The sequence below is a fragment of the Gallus gallus genome, chromosome 3 (assembly GCF_016699485.2).
Source record: "Gallus gallus isolate bGalGal1 chromosome 3, bGalGal1.mat.broiler.GRCg7b, whole genome shotgun sequence".
NCBI lineage: Eukaryota > Metazoa > Chordata > Aves > Galliformes > Phasianidae > Gallus > Gallus gallus.
The window spans coordinates 55,526,200-55,542,398 of record NC_052534.1 but is presented as its reverse complement, the minus strand read 5'-3'; the positions used below and the strand labels follow the sequence as shown (position 1 = coordinate 55,542,398).

General features: G+C 40.0%; 1 long non-coding RNA gene across 1 annotated transcript in view; it reads right to left on the bottom strand.

Moving 5' to 3' along the window:
* The window catches only part of LOC112532123, a 29,478-nt gene extending 13,805 nt beyond the window's left edge, over window positions 1–15,673 (bottom strand). The window contains exons 1-2 of the long non-coding RNA XR_005858612.2: window positions 9,426–15,673; window positions 958–1,092 (exon numbers count right to left, since the gene is read on the bottom strand). This is a non-coding gene — a long non-coding RNA (uncharacterized LOC112532123). The remainder of the gene's footprint in view (window positions 1–957; window positions 1,093–9,425) is intronic.
* Between the last annotated feature and the right edge of the window lie 526 nt (window positions 15,674–16,199).

Here is a 16,199-nt window from a genome sequence, read left to right as displayed (position 1 = left end):
CCTGAAGAATTACTACATCCTCCAGTTGCAGCAAGATCTCACAGAACTGAATGTCCTTATGTGAACTTAAGGGGGAAATACAATAACTATAGAAATCTGTGCCTACTGACTGGGGGAAAACACAAACCATCTGTTAGAGCTCAGCTATCAACCTTCATTACCTGTCAGCTGATAAGTATGACCTTCTTCATAATGAACCTCCTTAATTAAAGAGAGGAAACTGCACCCCTCTCCTTTCAAGCTGTTCAATTTTAAAACTCAAGTATTTTTTTTTTTTTTTAATGGTGTTGCAACCCACAAATGGACTTAAATAGCATTAAGCCACAAATCACATTTTTTGAGCAGTGTTGTTTTGCACAAATTTTGTAAATAAGTTGGTCTCCCCACCAGCAGTGGAATTTTTGCCTTTGGTAATTGTTCTGCATCTACATCAGCTACTAAGCAAAACAGCACAGTAGTGAGGCATTCTCTGACACTGCGAAGAAGAGCTCAAACACCCACTCCTTCCAAGTGCTTCTGCTTGGCAACACTTCTTGCAGAAAGAAACAGTAGTATATTAAGGTTCATGGAGCCAATAGGAAATGACCAAAAGCTTTTCATTCAGGATTTAGCCCAAGGTAAACATTTAATGCATTTTTAGTGCTTTTTTTTTTCATCACTTTATTCTCCTTTTCTGCCAAATTCTGGATTTATGGATCCTAAAAAGGTGTAAGAAAGATTTAACTACCCCAAGCAACTCTCTTATCATGAGACTTTCAGCCCAGTGTTGTAGGATTGGTGGCTGAAGTTAATTTTGGTCAAGCACTTTTTGAAGATATTTCTACTAAAATATTTACAGTGCCTAATAACAAGAATTTCTTGAAACTGCAACTTGGTGAACAGTGTTATCTGTGCTCATGTCATTGGATAGCCGTGTTTTAGCCATTTATATGCATGTGGCCAAACATATACACTTACTATTTTGATTTGTTTTCCAGACTTGCAAGGCATCCACATTTGGGAAAGTTTAGTCTTGAGCTAAACTTGCAGTCCCACTTTCGTCTATGCCTTCCAAGCCTTCTGCATGGGCAGTAACAGGGAGAGAGAAACACGCTGAAAGAACAAAGTACAAAATCAGGTCATATAAAGTGTACTACTCTAACAAGAGATTCTCTTGGGCAAGTGATTCAGGGCTCCTGAAGCTGGAATGGAAAACTGTACTAAAGCACATTTTATTAATGAACACCCATTTTTTTCCCCTCCCATTGGTAAAGACTGAAAGCAGACAGATGAAAATAAAGACGTAGGCAATGATGTCTTTCACCTACCCTAGAAGCAACGGGAGTTGGCTTGTCTCACAGTGACACAGTGCCATCTAGTGAACCCTTCCTCGAAGGAGAAAAAACACGAAATCTAACCTCGAGATAAGAAATCCCTACGTTGTATCTCGGGAAAGTGGGGAAGGTCTGGCAGGCAGCCTATTCCCACCGCAGGCCGTGGGTCTTAGCAGGCAGTAGCCACCGGGAGTTTTGGGATGAAAGCCATCACCCCTTCACTCTCCAGTGCAGGGATGGGGATCAGGGAAAACATCAGGCCTCAGTGCGTGGTCTGGGCAAGCTGGAGGGGAGCAAGACTCATCATCAGCTTGCCAGCTTCTGGCAAGACAGCAGGTAAGGACACTTTTACATGGGTCTTGGGGACCCTTAAAAAAAAAAAAGAAAGAAAGAAAGAAAAAGAAAAGAAAAGAAAAAAGAAAAAAAAGCAAGTGCAGCTTTGACAGATGTAGCTGAGGTTCACTTTGCCAGCACTTTGCTTCCCAGGGTTTAATTAGCTGCTGCTGCACTAAATAACAGCTCCCAGGAGGCTGCAGTATGTCAGTGCTGTTAAGAGCTGGTGCATGAGTGAGTGCAGAGGAAAGCTGCAGCTCAGCACCAGAAGCAGCATTGCCATCCCGAAGCAGTCAGTGGGACCTCCATCCCTCATCACTTCTCACCTGCTGCCTCTGGGCAGCCAGCTGAGGTGGAAGGCATGAATTTTTTCAGCGAGTGGCAGCTGAGCTCTTACCCTTTGCCTGCTAGACCTTGGTTCTCATTTCATTCATGGACTCAGGTTTTTTTCTGGCCAGTCATGAAAATAAATAAATAAATAAAAAGAAATACCAACACAAAAGCAACAGTGACACAGAAGTTACTGGATGATCCCAAAGTCCTAGAGAATAATATCAAATATTGCCAATTATCCTCATGTTTATCATCAGCTTTGGAATACTGAAGTATACCTGTCTCAAACTAATTATAGCAAAGAGGTACTGTATTCCAAAATACCTGTTCTACAAGTGTAGAAAGCTACAAAACTGGGAAGAAATTCTCTTTTTTTAATGTAAAGTAAAAGCGAAATTGCTCAGCATAGACAACTTTATGAACTAACTGTTCTTTTGGTGCTGATGGTAACTCAAAAGCTGATTTACACCTGTCCTGATGAGCTACAGTTCAGCACATGAGCAACCCATTTTGTCAGCAGATGTTGATGGGGACTACAACCTTTCTCCATGTTCAGTAAATTGTTATTACCAACTGAGAGGAAGATGAGTAAGGTTTGACAATGCCAATTCTGGGATTGCCACCATAGACCGCACTGAATCTATGTTTCCCTAGGCACAGGATAGCTGCCCAGCTTCCACATCGGAATGCACTCCTTGGCCCATCCAGTTCCTGTTCCAAGGTACAACTCAGAAGAAGTCAGTCGTGCTCTTTCTTTTCCTCTTATTCCCCTTTCTTTCACAAAGAAAGTCCATGGTACATTAGAGGGACAAGTGCAGGGGACTGGAAGGCACAAGGGGGCAAGTACCCCTATAGCACAGCAGTCCAGATTTGTTGTGTGTGTGTGTGTGTGTGTGTGTGTGTGAGTTTTGGCTTGTTTAATTTGAGTTGAAGTGCATTAATCTTGAAATTGAAGTAAGTAACCTTCCAGAAATATGGTAAGGACTTTCAGCAAAGAAAGTAGACAAATGTCAAGGCTGAGGTTCCTAATGTAGAAATCAGCTTTGCATGCATGTTTTGATATCTCTTATCCCAAGGCAATTCTGTCTTGATATTGTCATCGTTTACAGACAGGAAGAATGAGAACCAGAATGAAAAAACAGCTAGCCAAGGGAATAAGATAACCAAATAGCAACAAGGGCACTGAGGTCCTAATCTGGTTCAAAGGCTGGAAGACAGCTGTGCTTGCCATGGCAAATAAGTGGTTCCACCAGCAAAGCAGGAGTAGTTACCTGATACTTATACAGATCATCTGATAAACCAGATACATGTAATATAAAATAATAGCTTGAGTGAAAAACATGCCTTTAACCAGGGTGTTCCTACCTACTTGAAATTCAAGAAATATCTAACTAGACCTTCCTTGTGGGTTTCCATCTGTGAATAACAGATGTTGAGAACCGGTCCTACCAGTCACTGAATCCCACAAAGATGTACTTAGCATGCAGCCTGCACATGAAGGGATGCTCCTCAAGAATCAGAGACTGCAGCAGGTTTAGATGCAATCAGGATCAGCACAGGATTGTTTATTTTTGCTCAGATGTGCTGAATGGACCATTTGAAATCGCAATGTCTTTATCATAGCTTCAATAAGAGCAGCATAAAACCAAAATGGGTAACAGAAATATCCTGATAACTGAACAGAAACTGAAAATTAATTTATAAGGAACATATAATATCCATGTTAAAGATTTCATTATTCCCATCAGAAAGAGTTAGTTTTTACGTTTGGAGATAAAAATTTATGGGAGAGCACTAAAATACTGAACATTGGAGAAATGTAGTACCTCTCGAAACTATTGAGGGCATTCCAGCACACTAGCAGTACCTTTCTTTATCACCTTAATAGCCATGTTTCAAATTAAAAGTCAAAGTACTGAAGTTAAGCATTACTAATACAGCACCATTGTAAATGAAAGAAGAAAGACTCCCTATAAACTTAAAAGCTAGATCTTCAGGCTTTTCTCAAAGCCTGGGGAAATATTCCAGGAATATTGTCTGAATATTGTCTGAATGAGGACTCCAGGGTTAACCCCATAGCATGGATGAGAGGAGGATCTCCAACAGGGAAATTCTCTCTTGTTGTAAGGAGAGTGCTAGTGAGGAAGGAATATATTTTTGAAAGAATTAGCAGTAACTGTTCTCCCACATCCTTTTAGTGAGAAATGAAAATATATTTCAGAACAAATAAAATTGATAATGCATAACCAGGTAGGAACTAGCACACACTTGTGTTTGATCTCATTTCTCCTCACTGATACAACATTAATTTTATCCCATTACTAAACATTTTTCCATTCAACTGCAAATACTTTCTGGAAAACTATAGTTTGTATACAGTCTGTATACATAATTACTGCATGGTCACATAGAATTTGGAAGGTCTTTTGAGAACAAAGTAGAAAAGTCTTCTCAAACAACAAAGAAATGGACCCTGAAGGCTGAAATATTTCAGATCTAATCTTTGTTCAGCATTGTCATGTAACCATCATAAAGAAAAATATCATACTAAGTAACTACAGACTGGATTACATGAGGTACACAAAGTCATCCTTTGCCCTATTCCATCCTGGCAAGCTCCCATTGAATGGTGGTAGCCAGGACTACGTGTAACCTTCATGAAGGATGAGAAAAATTCCAGCTGAAAGCTGCATACATGGAATCAAATTACAAGTACAGCCCAACTTCACATACACTAGTATAAATCAGGAGGTACTAGGCTAAAGGCAGTGGAATTATGCTGCTGTAAAGCCCATATAAAGCCCATAAAAATGATGTGCAAGATCCTTAATCTAATCAATTTTAGTGTAACACGTGGTAATGTCAAGATTTCTTTTGAGCACATTTGTTTCTTTGTTCTGTTCTCTTCAGGATTTTATAACATCACTTCATTATTTTGGCACCTGAGAAGCGTAAGAGGATGGAAAACAAGATCAGCCATGAGAAAAAGAAGCTGATTTGATGCCCCTAAATCATGATTTATACTCAGAGATGAAAGGTTTGGAGATCTGTTCATTTTTTTATATAATTGCTTAATAAAACAGTTTCTCTGACTTCTGTAGCTAACAGTTCTACATCACTTTCTTTTTTTAACTGGCTAATTTTGTACATGGTAAGTGTATTAATTATGAACAGAACCAAAGGGCTTATCTAAATCTTTGATCTTCTCTGTGCCCCAGTTTCCCATTTGTAACACGGAGATCACATTTTTCTCACCCCAGAAGTCTGCTGGGTGATTAGTTCATTAATATTTGTAGGGTGCTTTGCATACCCTCAAGCTATTAAGTTAGATCATAGCTGATATTCCAATCCTTATTTTAGAAATTAATTCCCACATATTGGACTTCTGATAGAAAAAAAAAATTATTGGAAAACTGGGTTTTATTTCTAGATAAGCACATTCATCCAGCACGACTGTTCTTGCTGAAATCCAGGAACATTTCTCCCAGAAATCTCAGCAGGAACAGGATCAGCTCCCACTTTCTGTCCTTGTCTCTGGGTTGCCTGACTATTTCCAACACAACTGACACCTTCTAATAGGTACCTTTATTTCTGCATTTACATCCTACCTTGAGGGATATGCTTTCCAAAAAGCCAGGCTGCCCCTTTGTACATCTCTTGACAGCTTTTTTGTATACAGGAGCATTTAGATATTTCTTCTATTCCACGTGAAGGGCAAGTCAGGCAGTACAACACCAGCTTTAAGTCAATTTACATATTGAGAAGGACCATCTATTGCCCAGTATATATCAACTCTACCTGAGGGGAAATGAGAATGCACAGGCAGCTAATCTGCATAAGTGCTACAGAGTACTACACTTGGTAGTGCCTACATTTAACACTTTTACCCTAGGAGTAACAGTGGTATTTTCCTGTTTAATCCACTTTCGAAGATAAATGTTGGATCCAGGTGAACAGAGCAGGAAGAAGATAAGCCAGGAGCTGATAAAGAAATGCTTATCCAGCTCAGCACGAAGACAAGGCCAAGATGAACAGAGACTTCCGAAGTAATAGACAACAAAAGCCTAGGCTCAAATCGTGAAAAAATTACCTGGTAATATTGGCTTGTATATGAGTAGCCTGTGTACTAGGAAAAAGGTATTTGAAAGTGTGAGGCAATGACCACTAATTCATCAGGGCCATCTGGGCAGGGTTTCATCATTTTCAAACTGCCGATGGCTTAAACCCAAGACAACATTACTTACCATGGTGAAGCTATTCATAAGAACAAAGTTGATAAGGACAAACAAAGAAGACTTTTTTATGAAAACAACTGTCATGCTCTTTCTTGAATTGTGCAACATTTCACTATTTTTCATATAGTATATGGTAACTGTGACTTTATATTTGTATCCCAGCACATCTCCTGATTTTCTACTGTTTCGATATACAATACTGAAATAAGCAATCATTAGCTTCAGGATATTATCTTTGTATGCCAGATTATGATTCCCATTCTTTATTGCCACAGACTATTGAAGAGGCACCTTGACTCAGCGAAATTAAAGATTTTGTCTTAAGGCATAATAGTTTCTCTGAGACTTCATTGTTTGACTCCAAAGAGATATTTAGGCATATACTTGAAGTAAAGCATTCAAGCTGTCCTCTAAGGTCAGTCAGAATATTGTTTAAAAATAAATCTGTGGTTAATTCAGCATACAAACTTACTTTTCTAATGCAATATAACCGCTATGGCAACAATCTGTGGCACAGTGCTTCTGGTGAAAGGCAGCGTGCTTTGATTGTTAAATGAAGATTCGAAGCTTCAGAATTAAATTGTTTTACTAAGAGCTAATGCTCCTTCTGTTTGCTCAGCAGACCGCATCGAGTCTTTATTAGCTCTGATAAGCAGCACAAAGGCAATGAGTCTACAGCATGCTCTAACAAACAGCTTAGCATTGCAGAATAAACAAGAGATTGCCTTCCTGTACACTAGACCAAAGACGACACTATGGAGCAGATACTCAATCTACAATGAAAACATCTTTACCTTGCTAAGGAAATCTCATCCCCTTCAAAACATAACACCTAATAGACTGTATTGTGCAAATGTTAATGACAATCAGGTTATCTCATTCATCCTCATAAGCCTATAGTTTACTGCATGTGAACAATATGAATTCATTTTCTGTCAGAGCCCTGTAGAGCAAAGAACAAATATGGCATTGTCTTGTCCAATGAAAGCAGAGAAATAACCTCAACTAGCCAGAAGAAAAAAAGAAATAGATATGTGGGAAAGAATAAATAAAAAATACTGATGAAGACAGAATATGAGAGGAGAAATTATTGTCTGAATTGAATGTCACAGGCAAGTTTATATCATACAAAGATTCTTTCACTGTATTCAGAAGTATCAGCCTTTCTAAATCACTTGCTTTAGAAATGCTCTGAAGGCTGGTCCTGGACTACATTTTTGGAAGGAAAACTCTTCCCCAGTAGAGTGTCCCCATGACTGAGCTGAAGTGCGTTTGGGCTTTTGCACCTTCCAATTATCCCATCCCTTTCAGTGACCATGCCTGGTAGAAGAGTGTCAGATGTCTTTCCTTGACACCCAACAGCAAGTAGTATACTTTAAGAGTATAGCTGGAAAAAAAATAGTATGCACTGTCTATAGCATTTTCCTAGATGGATCAGTATTTACTTCAGTGCTTTCCATGTAAAAGAAAATATCCTTTTTAATAATATAAAATAAGTAAAAAGACCGAACCATTTTAATAACTGCTACTTCACAGTGGTTCCAAAACACTGCTTTAATTCTGCTGAACTAAGCTATCTTTGAAAACTTTCAAATAGGTACGCATGAGTGGAAAACTGCTTTGGCTCTGCTAACGAAACATTTTCTGTTAAATCAATTGTAACTTGTAGTCTTCCTCTGTTTTCAGCAGATAAAATGTTTATTGCTTTTCCCTACATTCTTCTTTCATACTGCTGTGCTTCTTTTACTTATGGTATCTAAGCTTGCCTTTCTCCAGCCAATCTGTAAGCCTGATAGTCCAGAGTCTAAACTAGTCAAGTCTTATATGACTGTGAATATCATACACCTTCCACTTAAATGGCACTAGTTTAAGTCTCATCCTATCGAGGGAAGACTAAGATAAAAATAAAAAAAGCCACCACATAATAGAATTATATTTTGTCACTTAGAGGTGCCTGAACATTTAGACAGGCGCACGTTCACATCAATTACAGGCAGATTTCCAAAAATATGGCGTTTCAAATTAAATCACATCAGGATCGGTTCCAAAACCAAACTAAAACTTCGGGGACATGGGTCCCCCATTGAAGCAATTTTCCTGCTAAAGTTTCAATGCTTCTATTTCAAATTTGCAGAGGTAAATTAAAGGATACAGGAATAACATGATAAAAAGCTAAGAACAAAAGTTTTGGATATTAGAATATGGTTCAAGAAATTGATGAGCTTTAGGTAACTATTTTAAATTCCTATTTATGATTTTAAAACATTGTCTTTCACTGTCTTTAGCAGAAGACACTGATTCCAGTGGTCTAATGAAGATCAGTGGGGTATGAGATAGAAACCAGTATCTCCTCCTTGTTCTGATAAAAATTAGAGAATTCCTTGGTTGGAAAACATCTCTGGTAGCAGCACAGGAAAGACTCAGAAAATAATTTTTTGCAGATCCTGGATTAAAATTAGGGGGGCTCTCCAGCCATACACTTAGCACAGCTTAAATGGGTATATAAAGCCACAATGAAAACATAATATTCCCTTTTGTTTTGACATTAATCAACTTCTACAAAAGTAGCAGAGCTGTTTCATCCATTCTTTTTTCTTTGTATAAATATTAGACTTATACACGTGTAAATTCAATCAAACAAAGAAAATTGAATAAGAACAAAATATAACTTAATACAAGACTGAAAGAAAATTGTCAAGAGCAGAAGGAAAAGAACTATGATGTCTTCCCTCTCCCAATAAATTTTACTTAACTATCAGCACATTTTGTTCAAGAAGATTTCACTTTGCAGTTCAACACTACTAAAATATCCCATAATCTTAGGTCTCCCCTCTCACTTATTTACTGCCAAAGAGGCTTATAAATATCAGAATATATGCTTGCTCAAGCAAAAATCTGGAACACACACAGCACTGCAAATGCTTTTATGGGTAAAATTTTTTTGTGGTGCTTGAGAGAAGAGATATCAAATGATCTTAATTCTGCAAACTAAGGGAAACTATTCCTTGAATAAACACCAACCAGGCAGAAAAAGAAATTCATTGCTTGGCTCAAAAGTCTGTGAAAGTTGGGATGTAGAGGAGATCTCTGCTGGGGAGTTCCTCCAGCCTCCTCCCAACCCACACAAATCAATCAGCTCTACATGTCCTTCATGGCTGAATTTATATTTAGAAGTTAATAAAGAATAAAAAATAGCAAATCATACACTCACTCTGCTTTAGGGAAACCAACGTGCTGGTCAACGGAAGATATAAATAATCCGGTGACACAACAAAACGCCTCATCCGGTGGCTGCAGTACAAACTGCTGTCCACTGGCCAGCAGATCTGCTGAATGTACTTCATTAATCTCTTTTCCAAAGCAATGGATTCTTTTTCTGGGAGCTGGCCCAGTTCACCGAGGAGTCATTTTTTCCCCCATCAGCTGAGATCAGTCACCAGCAAGTCATCACTTTCAATCTGGCCTGTGTTCTTTGCTTGCGGCTGAGACTTTCCAGTAGTGATGCTGCAGCTGGCCTGCAGGAAACACCTCCGAACTCCCTATTCATACTCTGGGCAGGGCAGAGGAAGAAGAGAGCAGGCAATCAGATACACAGTGATAGGAAAAGTGTGATCTTTCTTTCCCTTGATAATAACACCATTTTCTCCTTTCAGCTTTAACCTTTCAAAAAAAACATTCAAGAAGTCACGCAAAGACCTACAGCCCTGTGCAGTGTAGGCATAGTAACTCTCCACTCCTAGATGCCGACTCCCTAAGCAAAACCTGTGGTCCTGAGTATACAGTAATAGTCCAGAGAAACTGAACAAAATCACTCAGCACAGGAGAAGAGCCAGTCTGGATTCCTACTCTGACTACTGCAGAGATTTCTATTAAAAGTTGCATTTAGGTCCCATTAGATATATTGAGCATGCAGTCCTAGGAGAGCAAGAAAATTAGAGTTCAGCTCTCCTGCTCTGTCACAGTTTACCTTTAGGGAACACAAGTAAATTAAAATTTTATCAGGGACATTCATATCATTTTTGTACAACTGTTTTTTTCAGATATAAGGATAAAGTAGCAGTACTTCTAGGCACACACTTGAAGGTTTGAGGGACCTGGAATACTTTGATGTTAAACGTAGAGATGACAGTGGGTCTTTGGAGACTACAGCTTTACATGGTAGCTAAGCAGGTACTTGGAAAATGGTGATGTAAGAAGCTGCTGTCTAAACAGTATTAACATCTTGCCTTGTCCATCTAGAGCCTTTGATGAGTATGCACCCGTGAGTCCATTCAGCTTCAACAGTGCCAGCAGACACAAAAGTCTGAGTGAGAGCATTAAAAGAGACTCCAGAGAGCTTGCATCCTGGTTGGACCCTTTCTGTTCTACCCCAAGGAACGCAGACAAGTCAGAAAGGCAGTGTAAGCCAAGGAAACTCTGCCAAAAGGTATAATCTGTGGTTCAAACTCCTACCACCCCAAACATGATTGAAGGTGGATGGGGACACAGTAAAATATGACGGGCTTATAGGAAAGCAGTCTTCACATTTACTGTTGTCCAGCTTAATTACAGGAGAAATGTGCTTATTATGAGACAGGCTTGTGTTCCCAGTTCCTCAATAGGGTGCAAAAATCAGGGATATTATTTACTTACAAACTTCTACCTCTAAACTCTCAGAGGAGCTAAAGCAGCATAAAATGAGGTCCAGGGTACTCTAGAAAATTGTCAGATAATGGGATTTGAGGAAAAGTACAAGTGCTTATACACACACTTCAGTGGTTAACCACCATCACAAGCCCTAGCAAAAGATACATAGTGCTTCAGGTGTTAAAGCAGTTTCCTTGTAGACTGCAAAGACCCTGGTGCAATCATGCTGTATAGAACAATTGTCTGTGTGTCCATCTACAATCCTGTCACAGTGACAGAAGTAATTTTCTTTCCCCTTACTGGGTACCTCAGAGCCAGTCACAAGCTGCAGAGCCTTCTATTGTGGCAGGCGTGGACCGCAGCAGCATCGTAGGCCGAAATCTGGTGATGCCTGATGCCTTTTTCTCAAGGGACACGAAGTGGATAAGGTAGACAACTGGTTCTTGGCAACAACACAACTGCTGCTGCTTTTCCTGGCAGTTTCTGTCCACACTGAGAATGTGTTTCTTCTTCCCAGCCCTAGCATGGCAGAAGGGAGGCCCTACAGTTGAAGTTATGGCCTGAAGTTATGCCTCCATTTGCAGGGGAGCACATTCAGATCCCCCAGGATGTTAACTCTGCCAGCATTTCTTTGTAACCACGCCACATCTTACTCAGAATTATGGGTGGAGGAAACATTTTACAATAGAAAGTACCACCCTAAAAATAGCATAGAGCAATACATTTTAAATTACACAGAACAAGAGCAGTGCCCCCTTGGAAACTGTAATTTCAAGGTAATTAGGGTGTAGTTGAGGAAGGAGTCTATGACCCTACTCACATTTCTTCTCAAGAAAAGATGGGAACATATCACGAATAGGTTGCTACCAAGCAGAGCCACTCCTCATTCCCGGACTGCCACCTCTGCCTTACAACAATGGGACAAAGAGCAGTTGTGGCCACAGCCACCCAGTTTAAGGAGCTGACAGCCCTTTTATCACTGTGAACCTGTGACAGGGGGACAGTGGTGCCAAGAGGCAGAAATAGAAGTACTTCTTTTATCACACAAAGCAGAATGGGCTTCACGCTCCACAATGAGGTGCCAAAAGGTCCATGGGCAGGATGGGGAGATTCCCCTCACCTCTTGCAAAGCTCATCACTTAGTTCTGACATTTACAAGAAGTGCAGGGAAAGGTTTCTCATTTCCATGTGTGGCGATGTGACCCTCACCTCCCAGTTCAGGACACAGTATTTATAAAGATTACCCTGCACTGGATATATCCTGAGGAAAGGCTGCAGTGCTGTGCTTTCTGGCCGTTGTCTGAAAACATGAACTGCATTAACCTTCTGGAGGCTTGTGGAAGCAAAGGGGAAAATGAGGCAGACACTGATCTTGCAAATACTGTCACCTTTAAGCAATACTTTGGTCACAACATCTAATGACTCTCTTTATACCTTTGTCCCCACTCACTACACCGGAGAATTGTCTCTGACTGAAGAGCTAAGAGCTGGAGCTGCAGATTTAACCTGTGCTCAGCCAAACTTCCTATAGTGATGATCGATGGAAAAGTAATGAGAATAGGCTGAGTGCCTCCAGTTCTGCGGGACCAGACTGAGCTCTGTGACTCTGTTCCTTCAATCAGAGCAGTGCTGTCCCTAGCAGTACAGAGACATCCGTTAATGTCGGAAGAAAAAAAGACTGCAAAGTCCTCCCTAGGACTGGAGAGTACTTTCCTTCTTCACACTTACCCATTAACAGTGTATAATTATGGATCAGTCTTCCCCTACAGAGAAATAAGAGTTACTCTCTTTCCTGTCATTTCAAATGGAGGTCTTTTCCACTTTCTATGGTCTGCAGGCTCAGAAATGAAGCCTGTACGTGTTGGGTGGTCATGTGCAGAGCCAGGACTGGCTCCACGTGGGTTGCTTCTGACTTGGGATATTCTCTGATTCTATCCTACTTTCAAAATATGACAAACTGCTCAGTGCCACATCCAAAAAGAAAACAGATTTCATACAAGGTCTGTGAAACCCTGAGCAACTTCCAGGCTAGATAAGAGAGCACAATCCTGATTTGGCATGCCTAAAGCTCCTGCTGTTCTAACCAGGAAGAGATTAGTCCATGCACAGTCACAGCTTTGAGGACAATCTCATTTCTTAAATTTAAGCATGAGAATAACTAAGTAGTATAATACTGTGAATTAATCACCAAAATTATCTGACTTAGATTCAAGGAAAAGAGCTTCTTCAAAAGCAATCAAAATCTGACAGTATCCCTTTGGCAGTTCTGTGAAGTATAAGTCCAGCCCTTAGTGGCTGCTTCCTTAAGCCGAATAAACTGAGCACCACTAAAAGCAGTGAAATTCAACTGAAAATTCAATACATCTCAGAATATTGCTGTAGATTTCAGAGATTTTTCTGTCCTGGGCATGGATGTAACTCAGCTGTTACTTTTTTCTGTATTCAGGTAATAATCCACTGTTGATTTGAGCACTTTCAAAGGCAAAAATTACCAAAACCTGCAAAACCTTTATTTCCTTCCTTTTCTTTTCTATTTTTTTTTTTGTAATTTTTCTTCTGAGTTTCTTCTGAGTCTAACTCTCACTTAAATTCTGTCTTCTTTACATCTTTGAATGTGTGTAAATACCATGTAAATACTAGTGCTTTATGGTTTTGAGGTATATAAATGGGCCTACAAGAGCCACCTGTAGCAAAACAAGAGCTACCCAAATAGAGCCTTAATTAAAGAAGTTTGTCTTCCCAATAATACACACTGAAAGCTTTCACTCTTGCTCTTAATATCTCAGCTCTGCTCCAACTCACTCCTATGAGAGGCACAGCAGCCAGGGTACACAGCCCGGCCCTGAATTCCAGCAGTGAGCATTTTCCAGGATGCTTGGCGAGCACATAAACATTACAAGCAAAGGAAGCAATAAGCAAGATTATTTAAGATGGAAATCTTCTGCCTCCCCCTCCAAAAAGATTGTCTTCTCTGACTCCAAAAAGATTGTCTTCTCTGATGAGACTACCCAAACCCTTCAGGATATGGCTGTACAAGGCAAAAGAACAGCCTTGCTAGCCTTTGAAGAGTATGTCTTGCAGGTATTAAATTATATTCTGTCCGTAAATTGCCTTGGCAGCAAACTGAAAAGTGCTCCACACTTCTAGATGTAAAATGTGCAAAGAGGCTTAATTAGCTAAATTTGATATACTGCTTTGAAGATGGGAAGACCTCTGAATGAAGTTCAAAAAGTAGATAACCAGTATTCATCTTTTCTAGTATAAAAATATAAAAAGCAGATAGATGTTGCAGAGAAAAAGTATGCCAGAAAAAAATAGTCCAATCACAGGATTATTCATCAAAGTTATACTTGAAACCTCAGGGATTCTTTAGAAACTGGTATTTCCAAGCTGTATCTCAGTTGGAGATGAGATTTCGCTATGTATCATTGACAGGCAATTCAAATGGGACATTAGAGTAAATATTACTAGAACACAATGACATTTTCTTCCACATTCAAGTCTTACAATTTTGATGTTTAAATACAGAATATTTCCAACAGTTTCCTCAGAAAGTAATCTTTTTTATGTCTGTCCAAGAACATAACAGCCCAGCTAAAAGTGCTGTTTCTGAAGCACAACTATGCCCATTAAATAATTTATATCAGTAACTAACACTAGTGAGAAATTGTACCTCGTAGCAAAACAGCAAGTGAATCTAAGTGCATTGCTCATTGCCAAATATTAAGAGGAAGAGAAAGATTAAGCATAGGTTAAAAACAGACAGAAATGCAACCTCTTGCTGATTTTTTTTTTTTTAATCATGCATGGAACATTCTAACCTTCATGTCCAAACTCCATAAACTGCAATAATCTAGCCAAACCTCACAAAGAGCGACTGGAGATATACTTTTCTGCTCAGTGATCAAAAACCATGCCCCTCAGGCAAAGTGCGGGATACAATGATTAGCAAAGCACGTGCCTACCGTCACTACCTCTTATTCCTACTGACCTGATTCTAATCCCACCAGAAACAGTGATATTGATTAGACCCAGGGAGGAAAAGAAAAGGGAATCATAGGGAGGAGGACTGAAAAACAGGACCGAAGCATCAGCTGATCACAAGTGGACATCAGTGTATCTCAGCTGAGAAGAATGTGACCGCCTCTGACCCTTATTCTTAAAATAAGGGAAATGAATTATTTAGATGAGCCTGCAGTACTAAGCACTACAAATAAACGGCAGGTTGTGCTCTAAAGAGCTCACAAATCAAAACTATTTTTCTTTTGGGTTGTTCATGGAAAGAACTTGATCAGGAAGGCAAAGTCTCAGACCAGGGCAAGATTCCCTTTGGAAGCACATGAATCAATCTGCTCATCCTTCTTACCAGAGCGCCACTGTATAAATGCTACACATCTAAAGGCTCATGCACATACACACATATATTGTTTAAAAGCAAAGCAAAAGGTTTCAAATCATTTCACCAAGAAAGAAAGCAGTCTGAAGCTTCCCACAAGAGTTAAGTGATTGAGAAGAATTACAGAGCACTAATGGAACAAATTCCTGTTTGAGCAGTCAAGAAATATGTGCACGTGGCTGTTGCAGGATACTGTTTTTCATTCATGCCATATGATTCAAGTCATAAACAAGCAGAAAAGACACATATGATGCACAAAAGAAATCTTCACCGTGCATGTGAAGAAGCAGAGCTGACACCAAAGTGCTGAGCTCCCATTTGGAATACTGCATCCAGATCTGGGGTCCCCAGTACAAGAAAGACAAGAGAGCTGTTGGAGAGGGTCCAGAGGAGGGCCACAAAGATGATCAGAGGACTGGAGCACCTCCCCTACAAAGACAGGCTGAGGGAGCTGGGCTTTTTCAGCCTGGAGAAAAGAAAGCTGCGGGATGACCTCATTGCAGCCTTTCAGTACCTAAAGGGAGCCTATAAACAGGAGGGGAGTCAACCCTTTACAAGGGTAGATAATGGTAGGACAAGGGGAAATGGTTTTAACTTGAGGGAGGGAAGATTTAGGTTGGATATCAGGGAGAAGTTCTTTACTGTGAGAGTGATGAGGTGCTGGAACAGGCTACCCAGAGAGACTGTGGATGCCTCAACTCTGGAGGTGTTCAAGGCCAGGTTGGATGGGGCCCTGGGCAGCCTGGTCTAGTATTAGATATGGAGGTTGGTGGCCCTGCCTGAGGCAGGGGGGGTTAGAGCTTGATGATCCTTAAGGTCCCTTCCAAACCAAGCCATTCTAAGATTCTATGATTTAAAAAAAATTGTTAGCTTTCTGTAGAAATATATTTACGGGCTACAAAACTACCCCTTCCCCTCCTCTCAGAGGTTTTGCAGTTCTGGTAAGAAAACAGCACAGGAAGG